The sequence below is a fragment of the Cebus imitator genome, unplaced genomic scaffold (assembly GCF_001604975.1).
Source record: "Cebus imitator isolate Cc_AM_T3 unplaced genomic scaffold, Cebus_imitator-1.0 Scaffold24, whole genome shotgun sequence".
NCBI classification, from domain to species: domain Eukaryota; kingdom Metazoa; phylum Chordata; class Mammalia; order Primates; family Cebidae; genus Cebus; species Cebus imitator.
In genome coordinates this window covers 10,739,833-10,756,651 of record NW_016107339.1, presented here as the reverse complement: position 1 = coordinate 10,756,651, position 16,819 = coordinate 10,739,833, and positions in this window count along the sequence as shown.

Genomic DNA, 16,819 nt, shown 5'->3' with positions numbered 1-16,819 from the left:
CTCAGGGGATCTGCCTGCTTCAGCCTCCCAAAGTGCTGGAATTACAGGTGTGAGCCACCTCCCAGGCCTGATAGCAATTCTTTATATTCACAACTAGAGGGACATTGGAGGCTATTTTGCAAACAGTTTTGTCTTTCTAAAAATATTTAATAAGATGGAATTAAAATTTCAAAAAACCTGGCCGGGCGTGGTGGCTCACGCCTGTAATCCCAGCACTCTGGGAAGCTGAGGGGGGCAGATCACCTGAGGTCAGGAGTTCGAGACCAGTCTGACCAATATGGTGAACCCCCCCGTCTTTACTAAAAATACAAAAATTAGCTGGGCGTGGTGGTGGGTGCCTGTAAACCCAGGTACTTGGGAGGCTGAAGCAGGAGAATCATTTGAACCCAGGAGGCAGAGGTTGCAGTGAGCCAAGATCACGTCACTGCACTCCAGTCTGGGTGATAGAGCGAGACTCCATTTCAAAAAACCCATTTGATTACATTTTTGACATTTATTAATTATAAGTCATATTTTGCCTTTTAATTTGAATGCATTTTGAATATATTAAAAGAAAACTCACTTTTGAGTGCATGTCAAAATTTTAATTTAAAAATGTCTTACTTTAGACACTTTTGAGGAGAATGTATTCAAATTTTTCATACTTTGAATGCAGTTCCATTTGTTTTCAGCCCTTAGGAACCAGTACAGGTTGAGATCATGATAGAAGCAGGAAGTGTCAAAGTGGAGCTTGGGAAAGAATAGAAAGAGGCTGGGTGCGGTGGCTCACGCCTGTAACCTCACCACTTTGGGAGGCCGAGGTGGGTGGATCATCTGAGGTCAGGAGTTCGAGACCAGCCTGACCAAAATGGTGAAACCCCCATCTCTACTAAAAATACAAAAAATTTGTCAGGTGTGGTGGTATGTGCCTGTAATCCCAGATATTCGGGAGGTTGAGGCAGGAGAATCCCTTGAACCCAGGAGGCAGAGGTTGCAGCGAGCTGAAGTCATGTGATTACATTCCAACCTGGACAACAAGAGCAAAACTCCATCTCAAAAAGAAAGAATAGAAAGAAACTCCTAGGTTTTGGTGCAGCTACAGGGATGAGCCATGAGCATGTGGAGAGAACTTAGGGGCAGTATAAGCATCCAGATTTGGGTCAGGGGTGTGTTTAGGATCAGGAGGGAAGATTTTAGTTCAAATGAGACTTCTGCTTAGGGATAAGATTCAGATCAGGAACAGAGATAGCCTCTAGCACCTTTTGATCTGACAGAGGTACTCCAGGCTTCCAGAAAAACAGGCTTGAGACTCTATAATTATACCTTGTTTGGCCTAAAATTACATTTCTGGCCGGGCATGGTGGAGCACGCCTGTAATTCCAGCACTTTGGGAGGCAAAGGCAGAAGGATCATTTGAGCCCAGGAATTCCAGGCCAGCCTGGGCAACATAGCAAGCCCCTGTCTCTATTGAAACAAACAAACAAAAAAACAACTCCGCTTGATCACTGGCAGTAGTTCCCAGACTTAATTCCATATGAATTTTAGCTGTTTCCTAAAGTTAAACCTTTCAGAAGATAAATAAAGAAAAAAGAGAGAGAGAGAGAGAGAGAGGAAGAGAGGAAGGAAGGAAGGAAGAGGGGAAGGAAGGAAGAAAGGAAGAGAGGAAAGAAGGAAGGAAGGAAGGAAGGAAGGAAGGCAGGCAGGCAGGCAGGCAGGCAGGCAAACAGATAGTTTTCTTTACTTCTCTGTGCCTCTGTTTTTCTAATCCGTAAGGTGGTGACGACAGTTGTAATTGACTAAAGAAATTGTTGTGAAAATTGAATAGCGTGAAAGTGCAGTGCTTAGCACAGTGCTGGCCACAGAGCAAGTGTCCTATGAATGCTAGCTATGTGCTTGCTATTTTACCTTCATTTCACCAGTAAGGAAATGGAGGCCCAGGTCCCTAAAGGAACTCCACCTCAGGCCTCCAGCACTTAGCTTACTTGGCACAGAGGTGAAAGGCGGGGACTTTGGAGAAAGTTAAAGGTGAGTGGTTTCGCCCAGAAACAGACCAGTGTCCTGTTTCCCCAACTTTATGCCGGGAGGCTGTGGGTAAGCATTGCCCCTGCTGGGAGGCTCCAGACTGGGCATCAGTGTCTCAAACTGGCAAATGACATTTGCATCTCATAAGGATCCATGCAGGTGGGCTCATCAGAAAGGGAACTGTGGTCGATCGGTGGCCTGAGAGTGCTTCTGGGCTCTTGCGAAATACAAAGCAGGGTTGGGCTTTGATCAGGCTCACACAGGCTCAAGCTTTGTCCAGGTTGTGTTGTTACATCACATAGCCCCCGGGCGGCTATTCTAAAAGGAAGTTTCTCTTGGTGAACCCTAGGAGTCCAATGCCAGGGTTCTTGTCTTATCCTTGCTTCTTGGAGGCTCAGAGAGATTAAGTCACTGTCCAGGTCTCCCAGATGGGCAGTGAGTGGGTGGGATTCAGGCAGATTCTCTGAGCTCAGAGCCCAGGCACAGCCCCACTTTGGCCTGCAGAGGGGCTTCTCAATTGTTGGTTGGACGAATCCCTGGGGGGCTGCTGGGCACTGGTTGCCAGAGCTGGAAATGCAACGCAAGCCCAGTTTTTGCCCTCATGGGGCTCACAGTCTGGGAGATGAGAGTTGCTTGTCGGCCTGTACAGGGAATGAAACAAGGACGCTCACATCTCCTCTAGAAAGTGGAATCTGGACTGGGCACAGTGGCTCACGCCTGCAATCCCAGCACTTTGAGAAGCCGAGGCAGGCAGATCACCTGAGGTCAGGAGTTTGAGATCAGCGTGGTCAACATGGTGAAACCCCACCTCTACTAAAAATACAAAAATTTTCCAGGAGTGGTGACACATGCCTATAGGAGAGGCAGGAGAATTGCTTGAGCCTGGGAAGCAGAGGTTGCCGTGAGCTGAGAGGGCATCACCGGACTCCAGCCTGGGCGGTGGGAGTGAAACCCTGTCTCAAAAAAAGAAAAAAAAGTGGAATCTGAAAAATGATGCTAGCGGGGGCCTCCATGGCTTTTCACCTAATCCATGTGACTCTGAGCTGGCCCCAGCAGAGTCAGGAATCCCTGGGTAGCTGGTCATGGCGGCTCACACCTGTAATCCCAGCACTTTGGGAGGCCGAGGCGGGCAAAACATGAGGCCAAGAGTTCGAGACCATCCTGGTCAACATGGTGAAACTCTGTCTCTACTAAAAATACAAAAATTAGCTGGGCATGGTGGTATGTGCCTGTAAGTACCAGCTACTTGGGAGGCTGAGGCAGGAGAATTGCTTGAACCTGGGAGGTGGAGGTTGCAGTGAGCTGAGATTGCGCCGCTGCACTCAAGCCTGGTGACAGAACGAGACTCCATCTCAAAAAAAAAAAAAAAGGAATCCCCTGGGTAGACACAGTTCTTCCCTCTGCTCACACACACCCAGGCACAGGCTGCTCACTGCCTGCTGAAGCCACATCAGGCCAATTCTGTCTCAGTGCAGCACACCTCTGTGGTCCACTGGGACCCCCCACAGTGGGACAGTCATAGTCTTAGTTCAGCCGGAGAGGGGCCTCCAAGTCCCCAAGGACTCAGGGGCAGAAGCAGCAGCAGTCCCCTGGTCCTCGGTTCTCATAACCAGGGCAAGTGAACGGGGACCAGATCTGTTTCTGTCCAGTCAGGCCCAGACCAACAGGAGAGATGGATGAGGGCTGGAGCCAGAGGACAGACAGTGGACAGGTCGGGCTGTTGTGGTACAGAATGAGGTCCATTCAATAGCAATTCATTGAGCCCCTACTGTGAGCAGGGCACTTCTAGGCACTCCACGCACAGCAGTGAACAGAACGGACCAAAGTCCCTGCCCCTGAAATGCTCAAAAAATGTCCTTGCGCCTCTGTGTCCCATCTCTATTTCCCTCTGTGTTAATAGGAAAGGTGCCCCCGCACCTTCTGCATCCGTGTCAGTCCTCCCAAGAGGGGCCTGACTGCCCTGCTTGCTTACCCTGGCTCAGTCGGTTGAGTCCAGTGATGGGAAACTCGGATTAACAGCTGGATCCTGTGCCTGGCCCTGCGCCCGCTCTCTTTGATAGCGAGCCCCGCCCTACGGGACGGTGATCTTTCCAGAACAGAAAAGAGCAGTTCTCTTGATCATTGGCGAGTAGTCCACACAGGGCACGACTGATGGAGCAGCAATGCCACTTTTGGCAGTAGCAGTAGTTGTATTCATTGAGAGCGTGCTGGGTTCCAGGCACTGCTCTAAGTGCTTTGTCTGCTGTATTAGCTTGTTTAATACTCAACAATTAGGCCCTGCAGGGTGACTCACTCCGGTAATCCCAGCACTTTGGGAGGCTGAGGCAAGAGGATTGCTTGAGCCCGTGAGTTCAAGGCTGCAGTGAGGTAGGATCACACCACTGCACTCCAGTCTAGGCAACAAAGCAAGACCTTGACTCAAAAGAAAAAAAACAACAAAAACCAAACTCATCAATTTTACATGATACTTGCTACAGTTTTCTTTTCTTCTTTTTCTTTCTTTCTTTTTTTTTTTTTTTTTTATGAGTTTCACTCTTTTTGCTCATGGTGGAGTGCAATAGCACGATCTCAGCTCACAGCAACCTCTGCCTCTGGGTTCAAGCGATTCTTCTGCCTCAGCCTCTCAAATACCTGGGATTACAGGCATGTGCCACCATGACCGCTAATTTTGGGAGGCTGAGGGCTTGCGGCTTAGTGGAAATAGTTGTAGGTTAAGACTCACCTGGGTTTGAGACTTGGCTCCGTCATATCAAGCTGTGTGACTTTGCGCCAGACACTTAACTTCTCTGAGCCTCAATGTCCTCAGCTGTGAGAAAAGGTGTAAGTCCCTCTACCTTACAAAGGGTTTGTGAGGGTGGAATGAGACAATGTCTGCAAGGACAGTGGCATGCAGGCTGCGTCCTCACTGTTAAGGAGGGAGCACAACAGACTAGGCCGGCAGAGCGACTCCAGCTACTCACCATCCATGGGATGGTCTGTGGAATGTGCTGGGACCCCCGGACCCCAGGCCCTTCCACTGTGCACTTTTGAGCCCTTCCGGGGGCTTGTCTTCTGACTGGGGACCGCCAGCCCTGGCTTGGGGGTGAAAGGGCGAGGAGGGTGCACTGACTTCGACTCACCACCAGGTGGCGACACGAACACACCCACGGGGGAGGACACCGCCCCGCGGAAGGCAAGGATAACGGGGAACACGTTTTTGTTTGGTTTGATTTTGTTTTAGTACTAGGTACAAACTCGTGGGTTATTTTCTTTCATTTCCATTGTGGCAGCGCCACTGCCCTCCTTTAGCGGGTGAAGAAACTGAGGTGGTGCTGGGAACTAGGATGTGAACTCCACATCCGTCTCCTGACCATGGAGTCACAGAAGTCAGAGCTGCAAGGGAAAGCGTCAGACCCACAGTTCCTAAACCAGTCTGAGGATAAAAATCATCCAAGGCTCTTAAAAAAAAAAAAGAAAAATATCCTGGGCCCCAGGCCAGGTATGGAATTAGAATCTCCCGGGAAAAGAGGCCCCGGACTGTGTGTGGTTAAGAACACCTGGCTGGGCACGGTGACTCAGGCCTGTGATTCCAGCACTTTGGGAGGCCAAGGAGGGAGTATCACTTGAGGCCAGGAGTTCAAGATTAGCCTGAGCACATAGTAGGACCCTGTCTCAATTTAAAGAAAAAGTTAAAGGCCAGGCACCGTGGCTCACGCCTGTAATCCCAACAACAGTTCCAGGCCGAGGCAGGCGGATCGCTTGAGATCAGGAGTTTGAACCCAGCCTGGCCAACATGATGAAATCCCATCTCTACTAGAAGTACAAAACTTATCCAGGCGTGGTGGGCGCCTGATAGCTACTCAGGAGTCTGAGGCAAGAGGATGTAAATTGCAGTGAGCCAAGATCGTGCCATGGCATTCCAGCTTGGGCGACAGAGTGAGACTCTGCGTAAAACAAAACGATAACAAAAAACCCCACAAGAGCAGAAACAAGGATCTGTTTCAGAAACAAGGATCTGTTTCCAGAGAAAAGTGACCTGCCCACAGTCACACAGTGAATCCCCTCTAAGCTCCTATGTAGGCTCCTAACACCCTCTGGTCCAGAAGCCAGGCCACTCCCCATAAAGATGAGACCTCTACCAAATGACCCAGTAATCTCAATTCTGGGCTTATGCTCAAAAGAATTGAAAGCAGGGTCTTGAATAAATACTTGTACATTCATATCCTTAGCAGCATTATTCGAAGTAGCTAAAATGTGAAAGCAACACTAGTGTCCATCGTCTGATGAATGGAAAAACAAAGTGTGGTGTACCCCGACAGTGGAACATGGTTCAGCCTGAAAAAGGAAAGACATTCTGACACAGCTACACGTGGAGGAACCTGGAGGGCATTATGCTAAGTGAATTAAGCCAGACACTAAAAGACAAATACTCCACTTATATGAGGTACTCAACGTAGTCAAATTCATAGAGATAGAACAGTGGGTGTCAGAGGCTGGGGTGGAGGAATGAGAACAGGGAGTTACTGTTTCATGGACACAGCTTCAGTTTTGCAAGATGAAATGAATTCTGGGGATGGATGGTGGTGATGGTTACGCAACTATGTGAATGTTACATTGAAAAATGGTTAAAATGGGCTGGGCCCAGTGCTTCATACGTGTAATTCCAACACTTTGGGAGGCCAAGGCAAGAGGATCACTTGAGGCCATGAGTTCAAGACCAGCCTGGCAGCATAGTGAGACCCTGTCCCTGAAAAAAAAAAAAAAGGGTTAAGATGGTAAATTTTATGTCATGCATATTTTACCACATATATATACCCAGAGCAGAGAGCAGTACACCCCCAGAATACACACACACACACACACACACACAGATGAGGCAATCTGTACCCAGTCTGATTTTTTTTCCTCTTATTTTATTTTTTTTGAGACGGGGTCTTGCTCTGTTGCCCAGGCTGGAGTGCAGTAGTGCAATCTCAGCTCACTGCCTCCTGGGTTCAAACGATTCTCCTGCCTCAGCCTCCTGAGTAGCTGGGACTACATACAGGTGTGTGCCCCCACACCTGGCTAATTTTTGTATTTTTGGTAGAGACAGGTTTCACCATGTTAGCCAGGCTGGTCTTGAACTCCTGACCTCAGGTGATCCACCCGCCTCAGCCTCCCAAAGTGCTGGGATTACTGTCATGAGCCACCATGCCTGGTCCTTTTCTTTATCTTTATCCTTTTTTTTGAGATGGTCTCACTCTGTTGCCCAGGCTGGAGTGCAGTGGCATGATCGTGGCTCACTGCAGCCTCATGCCACCACTCCTGAATAAATTTATTTATTTATTACTTAAATTTTTTTTTAAGAGACTAGGTCCCACTGAGTTGCCCAGGCTGGTCTTGAACCCCTAGGCTCAGCAGTCCTCTTGCCTTAGCGTCCCAAAGTGCTGGGGTTTAGGTGTGAACCACCACGCCCAGCTGATAGTTCTTTATTGTTGTTTAAATTTACGTGAACATTTATTAGATCGAAAGTAGAATGTTCAGAATTTGCTACTGTCCTTGACAGCCTCAGAATGATTTTCGCCAAAATGTTAGTACCCAATTTACAATACTAAAGAAAACAAATTCATGGTTATTGTTAAAATAAATCAATAAAACTGCTAGGTCAGACAGGGATGGTGGCTCACACCTGTAATCCCAGCACTTTGGGAGGCCGAGGTGGGCGCATCACCTGAGGTCAGGCGTTTGAGACCAGCCTGGCCAACATGATGAAACCCCATCTCTACTAAAAATTCAAAAAGTAGCTGGGCGTGGTGACAGGTGCCTGTAGTCCCAGCTACTCAGGAGGCTGAGGCAGGAGAATCACTTGAACCCAGGAGGTGGAGGTTGCAGTGAGCTGAGATTTCACCACTGCACTCCAGCCTGGGTGACAGAGCGAGATTTCATCTGAAACAAACAAACAAAACAAAACAAAACTGCTAGGGCCATGACTGAAGGGGGAGGCAGCTCCGGCCTTGACTGTTCCTCCTTACCCAGCAGAAGTGCCGGGTTGTCACAGGGAGGCTGTTAAGGCAGAGGGATGGTGATGGGGAGCACTTCAACGAAACTCCTGCTGTTCATTTACACTCAGGGCCGTTTTGCTGCTCCACCTGCTGGTATTAGGTGACTCCTAGGTCACTCCCCTTGTGATAGGACAAAAATGGTCAAGGAGAGGCTGGGCAGACTTCTCCGACCCTGGCCTACCAGGGACCAATAATGTCTCCACCATCTCACCTCCTTCCTAAAGAAGACTGATTCGGGGCCAGGCACCATGGCTCACACCTGAAACCCCAGCACTTTGGGAAGCCAAGGTGGGTGGATTGCTTGAGCTTAGGAGCTCAAGACCAGCCTGGGTAACATGGAGAAAGAAACCCCATCTCTACAAAAAATACAAAAATTAGCTGGGTGTGGTGGCACGTGCCTGTAGTCCCAGCTACTGGGTGGGCAGGCAAGGTGGGGGCGGCTGAGGTTGGAGGATCACTTATACCTAGGAGGTCAAGGCTGCAGTGAGCCATGACTGCACCACTTGTCTCAAAAACAAAAAAAAAAAAAAAAAAAAAAGACTGGTCATCCCATAGTGGGAAAGTGGCTAAGTGAGGTCGGTTTGGAAAAGGAGTTTTTTTTTGGTGGGAGATGGAGATTGAAATGAATGGCACAGAGTTGCTTTAGGAAGAAAGAAAAGAGAGGATTTTTATTAGCGTAGCTTTGACTATAGGAATCATTTTAAAGTCTTTTGACTTTAAAGGAAATGGCTTTTTAATTACTTTAGGATACTGAATTTTTTTTTTTTTTTTTTTTTTTTTCAATTTTTTTTTTTTTTTTTTTTTTTTTTTTTTTTTTTTTGACAAGGTCTCACTCTATTGCCCAGACTGGAGTGCAGTGGCAGGATCTCAGCTCACAGCAGCCTCGACCTCCCTAGCACAAACGATCCTCCCACCCCAGCTCCCTGAGTAGCTGGATCTGCAGGCGGGCACAGCTACGCCTGGCTAAATTTTGTATTTTTTGTAGAGGTAGGTTTTTGCCATGTTGTCCAGGCTGATCTTGAATTCCTGGGCTCAAGCAATCCTCCCACCTTGGCCTCCCAAAGTGCTGGGATTACAGGTGTGAGCCACCACACCCAGCTGACTTGTATGTCTTGAATCAGATACTATTCTGAGACTGAAGCACGTGGGACTGAGCTTTATTAGGGTGACACCCTTATGAATGAAGACTCCTCGTGGGGCTGGAAAACCAACACCTTGGTGTCTTGGCTCCTTGACAGCTGGGTCACCCACTGCCATGGCCATGCCCTGGACCCTGTCATCACCCGAAACTGCCCCACCTCTGAAATTACCATTCAGACGCCCAGTCTCTGACAGCAGCCTCCTCCACCACACCTCTTCTTTGACCCCATTGGGACTTCCAGCCCATAGCTCCCAATTCTTCTGCCCAAGCATCTTTTCCCTTTTTTCTTGGTAATGGCACCCACTGTTTCCTTTGAGGAAAATCCAGTTTCCCCTTACATGGATAATCTGATTCAGCTGAGGCTGACTCCATTCTCCCCAGCTCCAGGGGCAGACCATGACCCACATTTGGCCAACCATCCTAAGTTAGTCCTTTGGCCTCATCAATTGGTCAAGTGTGGGCATGCGACCCTAGCCAGTGTCAGGAGAACAAGCCCCAGGACTATTGCTAAGACTCCAGAGAAGGGAACATTTTCTTTCTGTTCAGGTGGCTCTGCTGGAAGGACACAGCCTGGACTTACTGAGAGCGGCCCTCAGCGGGGAGCCTGCAGGAGACTGAGAAAATCTGAGCAAAGAGATAGAGACCAGTTCCTGATCATCTTGTTGGAGTATCTGGAACTAGCCATTCCGGGAACTGCTTTGGATTTTTCAGATTCTGTATGTGAGTCAGTATTTGAGATCTGTGAGTCACAGTTGGTTTCCATCACTTGAAACAGACTTGACTTTTATAGCAGTGTCTCTCCAGCAGGCTCTACAGCAGGGGTCTCTAAACATGGTTGCCCATCAGAATCATTTGGGCCCTGGGCGAAGTGTCTCATGCCTATAATCCCAGCACTTTGGGACGCCGAGGTGGGTGGATCACTGGAGCTCACAAGTTTGAGACCATTCTGGGCAACAGGGTGAAACCCCATCTTTACAAAAAATACAAAAATAAGCCAGTCATGGTGGTGCGTACCTGTAGTCCCAGGTAGTCAGGAGACTGAGGTGAGAGGATCACTTGAGACTGGGAGGCAGAGCTTGCAGTGAGCTGAGACAACACCACCGCACAGCCTGGGTGACAGAGCCAGACCTTGTCTTAAAAAAAAAATTACTTGGGAAGATTTCTTTCCTTCCTTCCTTTCTTTTCCTTCTTTCTTTCTTTCCATCTTTCTGACCAAGTTTCGCTCTTGTTGCCCAGGCTGCAGTGTACAGTAATGGTACAATCTCGGCTCACCACAACCTCTGCCTCTTGGGTTCAAGCGATCCTCCTGCCTCAGCCTCCTGAGTAGCTGGGATTACAGGAATGTGCCACCATGCCCAGCTAATTTTGTATTTTTAGTAGAGATGGGGTTTCACCATTTTGGTCAGGCTGGTCTCGAACTCCTGACCTCAGGTGATCTGCCTGTCTCATCCTCCCAAAGTGCTGAGATTACTGGCGTGAGCCATGGTGCCTGGCAGATTTCCTTTTTCTTAAAACCTTTATGTGAAGTAAAACATACTTACAGAAAAGTACATAAAACATAAATGTACAAGTTAATGCATTACTATAAAGCCAACTCCTTTGTAACCTCAACTAGGTCAAGAAATAGATATTGACAGGTGCCAAAAGCCTCATCCTTTTCCTCATCTTCAAAGGGACTACCACCCTGATTTCTATGGGGATGTGGATTAGTTTTGCCTGTTTTGGAGTGTTACATAAATGGAATTATACATTAATCTTTTAAATTTATTTTTTATTTTTATTGCTTTAGTTAACTTTTAAACATTATTATTATTTTTTTGAGACAGAGTTTCACTCTTGTTTCCCAGGCTGGAGTGCAATGGTACAATTTTAGCTTACCACAACCTCTGCCTCCTGGGTTCAAGCGATTCTCCTGCCTCAGGAGCAGCTGGGATTACAGGCATGTGCCACCATATTCTTATTATTTTTTAGAGACACGATCTCACTCTGTTGTCCAGGCCGGACATAGCTCACTGCAGTTCTCGAATTCCTGGACTCAAGCGATCCTCCCGTTTCAGCCTCACGAGTAACTGCTAACCTCCCATTAGTCATACAATTTTTTTTTTTTTTTTTTTTTTTTTTTTTTTTTTTTTTTTTTTTTTTTTTTGAGACGGAGTCTTGCTCTGTCACCCAGGCTGGAGTGCAGTTATGCAATCTTGGCTCACTGCAACCTCTGCCTCCCAGGTTCAGGCAATTCTCCTGCCTCAGCCTCCTGAGCAGCTGGGATTGCAGGTGCCCACCACCATGCCCAGGTAATTTTTGTATTTTTAGTAGAGACAGGGTTTCATTGTGTTGGCCAGGCTGGTCTCAAACTCCTGACCTCCTGATCTGCCCACCTCGGCCTCCCAAAGTGCTAGGATTATAAGCGCGAGCCACTACACCCAGCCTAATTTTAGTATTTTTAGTAGAGATGGGGTTTTACCTTGTTGGCCAGGATGGTCTCAATCTCTTGATCTAATCTACCTGCCTCAACCTCCGAAAGTGCTGGGATTACAGGTGTGAGCCACCGTGCCCGGCCAATTATTTTTTATGAGATTTATTCTTCTGCTTTTCATATGGAAAACCACAACCCACCTGGCATTTATCTGTTGATGATATGAGGTAAGGGTCAGATTTTATTTTTTCCCCCATAGGAGCACACTCAGTCCATTTATTGAAAAGTTGACTCTTTCCCTGTGTTGTTTTGTGTGTGTGTGTGTGTGTGTGTGTGTGTTTTGAGACAGGCTCTCACTTTGTAACCCAGGCTGGAGTGCAGTGGTGGTGTGATCTCGACTCACTGCAACCTCCACCTCTCAGGTTCAAGCAATTCTCCTGCCTCAGCCTCCCGAGTAGCTGGGATTATAGGTGTGCACCACCACACCTGGCTAATTTTTGTAGTTTTAGTAGAGATGGGGTTTTGCCATGTTGTCCAGGCTGGTCTTGAACTGCTGCCCTCAGGCGATTCGTCTACCTTGGCCTCCCTAAGTGCTGGGATTACAGGTGTGAGCCACTGTACCTGGCCTTCTGTAGTGTTCTTTGCACATCTTTTGTTACATTTATTCCTGTGTAATTGATTTATCATTTGATGCTATTCAAGGAGCTTATTTAAAGCCCACGTTCTTGGCTAGGCGCAGTGGCTCATGCCTGTAATCCTGGCACTTTGGGAGGCTGGGGCAGGTGGATCACCTGCGGTCAGGAGTTTGAGACCAGCCTGGCCAATATGGTGAAACCCCATCTTTACTAAAAATACAAAAATTAACTGGGCGTGGTGGTACGTGCCTATAATCCCAGCTACCTAGGGGGCTGAGGCAGGAGAATTCCACGAACCCAGGAGGCGGAGGCTGCAGTGAGCTGAGATTGCACCACTGCACTTCAGCCTGGGCAGCAGAACAAGACTCCATCTCAAAATAATAATAATAAAGCCCAGGCTCTGACAGGGCATGGTGGCTCACGCCTGTAATCCCAGCACTTTAGGATATGGAGGCAGGCAGATCACCTGAGGCCAGGAGTTCGAGACCAACCTGGCCAACACGGTGAAATCTCATCTCTACAAAAATACAAAAATTAGCCAGGTGCCTATAATCCCAGCTATGTGGGAGGCTGATGCAGGAGAATCACTTGAACCCATGGGGTGGAGGTTGCAGTGAGTTGAGATCACGCCACTGCACTCCAGCCTGGGCGACAGAGCAAGACTCTGTCCAAAAATAAACAAATAAATAAAATAAAGCCCAGGTTCTCTGGTTCAACATTTGAAGAGTCTGAGTGAGTAGTTCTGGGGTGAGCCCAGATGGGAATTTTAAAAAGCTCCTGGTGGTTCTGATGTGCACATACCACCCCGCCTCGCTGCACTCGTTACCTCTTTTCAATCCTCTTCAGTCCTCCTCCCGCGCAGCTGGCCCATGCCTATAAGCCTGTGAACATGCTAAGTCTCCGTGTCTTAGAACGAACCTCCCCAGACACCTCCAGGTCCTGGCATCACCTTTTTCTCCCGTTAATAGCCATACTTTTTGGCCACACCTGTGTTTTCATTTTTCTATACTCCTCATAAAACCATGCAGCCCCTCGCACGGTTTAAAATGGACATCTAATTCAGCTCATCCTTACCCACCCCTATTCCCCTCTGGTCTACGAGGCAGCCTCTCTTTTTAGACCGCCTTATACTCCTCCAGCCTCTGCAAAACAGTTTGTGTATGCATGTGTGTGTTTTGCTTTGTTTCTGTTTTTTTTTTTTCCATGTGTCCTCCTGGCATGTTTCTGTTTTAAGAGATAAGGTCTTCTTCTGTCGCCCAGGCTGGAGTACGGTGATCTATCACAGCTCATTGCAGCCTCAATCCCCTGGGCCCAAATGATCCTCCTGCCTCAGCCCCTTGAGTAGCTGGGAATACAGGTGTATGCCACCATGCCTGGATACTTTTAATTTTTTTTTAATTTTAGAATTTTTTTTTTTTAGAGAAGGGACCTCGCTATGTTGTCCAGGCAGGCCTCAAACTCCTGACCTCAAGCAATCCTCCCACCTCGGCCTTCCAAAGTGCTAGGATTGTAGGTGTGAGCACCATTCCTGGCCTGAACTGTCTATTTCCATCCTTGGATTATTTCTTTTTCTTATTGGTGTGTAGGAGCTCTTTGTATAATACAGATATTAACTTATCTGTCACATGGGTTTCAAATGTCTTCCCATTTTATTATTCCCTTTGACTTTGATGAAGTTATCTTTTGCCATATACAGTTTTAAATGTTTATGTAATTTTATGTGTGTAGTTTTTCTCCTGTAGCTCTGGTTTTCTGGTCTTAGTTTAAAATATTTTATATACTCTGGCCGGGTGCGGTGGCTCACGCCTGTAATCACAGCACTTTGGGAGGCCAAGGTGGGGAAATCACCTGAGGTCAGGAGTTTGAGACCAGCCTGGCTAACATGATGAAACCCCGTCTCTACTAAAAATACAAAAATTAGCTGGGCATGGTGGAGGGCACCTGTAATCCCAGCTCCTCAGGAGACTGAGGCAGGAGACTTGCTTGAACCCAGGAGGTGGAGGTTGCAGTGAGCTGAGATGACACCACTGCACTCCAGCCTGGGCGGCAAGCATGACTCCAACTCAAAAAGCATATATATTTTATATACTTTGACTATTGTTTACACTTATGTGTTTAAAGCACTTGAAATTTATTTTTGTATGGTTTTGGTGAGAAGTGGGGGTTCTACCTCATTTTCTTCCTCCTGGGATAGCCTAGAGGACAGGGGATCAAGCGATCCTCTCGCCCCGGCCTCCTGAGGCGCTGGGATAAGAGTTGTGAGCCAACACGCCCAGCCAAGTATCAACTCGATATTTGGCTTGTGGAAGAAATGGCGTGATGCCTTTTCTACAATTGAAGAAAGTTGTGAAGTTTCTAGAAGTGGCTTCTTAAAAATTATAAGCCCAGGCCGGGCGTGGTGGCTCACGCCTGTAATCCCAGCACTTTGGGAGGCCGAGGCGGGTGGATCACGAGGTCAAGAGATCGAGACCATCCTGGTCAACACGGTGAAACCCCGTCTCTACTAAAAACTACAAAAAATTGGCTGGGCATGGTGGCACGTGCCTGTAATCCCAGCTACTCAGGAGGCTGAGGCAGGAGAATTGCCTGAACCCAGGAGGCGGAGGTTGCGGTGAGCCGAGATCGCGCCATTGCACTCCAGCCTGGGTAACAAGAGCGAAACTCCGTCTCAAAAAAAAAAAAAAAATTATAAGCCCAAATGAACGTAAACCTTAGCTCATACCCGGCGGGCTGCCGCCATCTCTCTGGGGCCGGGCCGACTGGATGTGTGCAGAAACCAGACATTTGGCTGGTGCTTGGGAGAAGTTGTGGCTTCAAGATTCCGGCCTCTGATGGTTTTCTTGGCTACCTCAGGATTACCTGCTTCTCGGTTTCTTCTTGGTGTGATAGTTAAGATCCCAACAGCCAGGTGACCATTCGGAGGCATTGAAGCTGGCCCTGTCAATTTGGCTTTTGATGCACCTGCAGTGTATCAGTAGTGTGGCAAGGACAGGGCCCTGGTCACTCAGCTCCCTGGACACCCTTAGCCATCCACCTGGGGCTGTGGCCAAGGCGCCTTCCAGCTCAGCACAGTGTGCCTTGGTGGGGACATTCATTTGTCTCCATGCAAGACTGTGGCTCTCAGGCCAGAGCAAAGTGTCCCCCGGGGACGCAGGAAAAGCTGGCGGCAGGCTGACCGCTTGAATGCTGTCTGGCTCTGACCCCTGCTCGCTGAAGATACAGCTAACTGCACTATTTTATAAATATATGATTGCAGAAACTGGGATACCCAATAAATTTGATCTTTTGTGATTTTTGTCTTTCCTGGCATCAAGAAGCTGCTTTAAAAGTCCCCTAAGACCCTGAACTCATAATGCCCAAGTCACGGTGCTGCCTGTCCCCTGTGATTTGGGGGGACTTGGTGAGTCCTAAGCAGGAGTCTCTGCCCAGGAAAAGAAAAGCTCTTAGTGAGGGAATGGGGTAGATGGGAGGCTTCTCGATGGGCACAGGTAGCCCCCAGCTATCTGAGTCACCAATGTTCCTTCCCTGGGAGCAGAAGAGGCAGGGTTTAGAGACTTCTACCAGCTACGGTTGAGCATGTCAAAAGCTTGAGTAGTGACAGTTTGTATTTAAAGAGCAAAATATTTCCAGAGGATTTGAGATGAGAAATCAGATGGCAAAGGGTCCGTGAAAAAGCAGCAACAAGAAACCATCAGCAACTTGCAAGAGAAGCATGGAGGTGTTGGGGTGTTTTCTTCAGGGACCGGAGGAGCCCCCGTGGCAGTATCAGTATCACTAATTGAAGAAAGTACCGGACTGAGTGGGACTACATGTATGACTATGCAGTAGTCCCATGTATTCCTACTGAGGACACTCATGCCTGTAGTCTCACCGCTTTGGGAGGCTGAGATGGACAGATTGCTTGAGCCCAGGAGTCTGAGACCACCCTGGCAATATAGTGAGACCTCATTTCTACAAATACAAGCATTAGCTGGGCATAGTGGCACCCACCTGTAGTCCCAGCTACTTGGAAGCTGAGGATCGCTTGAGCTGAGGAGGTCAAGAGTAGAGTGAGCCATGATTGTGCCACTGCACTCCAGTCTTGGCAACAGAGGATGATGTCCTGTCTCAAAAAAACAAAAATCACAAATAAATAAAGTACCATCCTTTTCTCACAGAATTAAAATTCAACCGCTGTTTTGTTGGTGTTCTTTAGACACAGGGTCTTGCTCTGCCACTCAGGCTGCTGGAGTGTAGTGGCCCGACCATAGCTCACGGTAAACTTGAACTCCTGGCCTCAGGCGATCCACCTGCCTCAGCCTCCCAAAGCACTGGGATTATAGGTATGAGCCACTGTGCCTGGCTTCCACCATCATTATATATTACATCAACTCTCTGTTGGGATCTGTTCCTGTATTCTCTTCTGTTTCACTGACGTTTTCATCATTTTCTTGACAATTCTTAGAAAGGTGCCGGCAGGGGTCAAAGTCTGAAAGCTCTGTCTCTCCCCATACCCTTGTCCAGACAGGAATCTGTGCTGAAGGTGGGCAGCCCCAGTTAGTGTGTGCCGGGGATCCCGGCAAGATCCCCTCCTCCTGCCTATATGGGGTCGTTTCTGCATTGCATGATT